The sequence below is a fragment of the Poecilia formosa genome, unplaced genomic scaffold (assembly GCF_000485575.1).
Source record: "Poecilia formosa unplaced genomic scaffold, Poecilia_formosa-5.1.2 Scaffold8, whole genome shotgun sequence".
Taxonomy (NCBI): Eukaryota; Metazoa; Chordata; class Actinopteri; order Cyprinodontiformes; family Poeciliidae; genus Poecilia; species Poecilia formosa.
In genome coordinates, this window is record NW_006799947.1 from 5368696 (window position 1) to 5369815 (window position 1120).

The following is a 1120-nucleotide window of genomic DNA, read 5'->3' on the forward strand; positions in this document are numbered from 1 at the left end:
CAGGATTGCTCCTGGAATGATCACAGGGAGGCTGTACTTCTATTTCCCAGGCAGCTATCGTCGTGGGAGGCTGAGGGGGCTGCCGTCGCTGTGTTTGCAGGGACCTGAGGGTTAGCCAGTATATAGTCACAGCTGACAGCCCCGCCAATGGCCATAATGTCAGCGACAATGATTGAACACATGAAATATGTGCTCTTTGTCTGTGGTATTGGACAGGGTGGAGGTTAGAGGTAGGGTCATGGTGAGGGTTAAGGCAAAAGGAAAATTGCCTGTTTGGAAAGAAAGCTTGCCGCTCTCCCTCTCCCTCGCTCTCTCTGCAGCTTTTTATTAGTCAGCGCTGAGAACTCGCCTCTTTGACAAACAAGAAATTTGTCATGTCTGATTTCTTCTGTGCAGGAGAACTTTGTTCGTTTCCCCCGCAGAATACTGTAATATGTGACTATTAATAATGCATACGTGTTCCTCGCCAGGGTGGATCTATACAATTATAGCAGGCGACGCGTTCCTTTGATATTCACTAATGTGCAACATTTCATAGAATAGGTGCAGCTCGATACAATGCACTGTTAAAATAAAGCTGACTTTTAATTATTTTTTTTAACTCAGAAAAGCCATTGTGGTCAGAAATCCATAAGAAGAGTCTCAGCTGAAGCACAGAGGTAGCGGCATCATGTGTGGAGATGCTTTTCTTCAGCTTAGATTGAGGAGTTTGTCAGACCTGATGGGAAGGTAAACGAAGATAAATAGAGAAGAATCCTGGAAAACAATCTGCTATGAGCTACAAAAGATCTGAGACTAAAAGGTCAATGTGTCAGGCAGGATGAAATTGTGAATGTTTCATTAAGAAAACCAAGGATTTACATTAAAGAGAGAAGAGCAAGCTGTTGAAACACAATGACTTGAATAATCTGGGGAGTATAAAAACACATTATTACTGGTAAAAGAAACATTTGGGACTAATTAAATGAAAGTGAAGAAGATGCCGCAAAGCAAAGTCTGAGCCAAGGAAAAACAATGGCTAGAAGTGAATCAAAAACTACAATGTAACGCAGGAGTTCCTCGATTGAAACGAGGGTCAGTGGAACCGCAACACACAACTCGAAGCAACTGAACAACACAA

The 1120-nt window shown here is 42.7% G+C and overlaps 1 long non-coding RNA gene across 1 annotated transcript; it reads right to left on the reverse strand.

Annotated features, from left to right (window-relative positions):
- Positions 1-561: 561 nt before the first annotated feature.
- Positions 562-895, reverse strand: LOC107833596 (uncharacterized). Its single transcript, XR_001659358.1, has 2 exons — positions 862-895; positions 562-718 (listed from the first exon to the last, which is right to left on the reverse strand). It is a non-coding gene; the product is annotated as an uncharacterized LOC107833596 (long non-coding RNA).
- Between the last annotated feature and the right edge of the window lie 225 nt (positions 896-1120).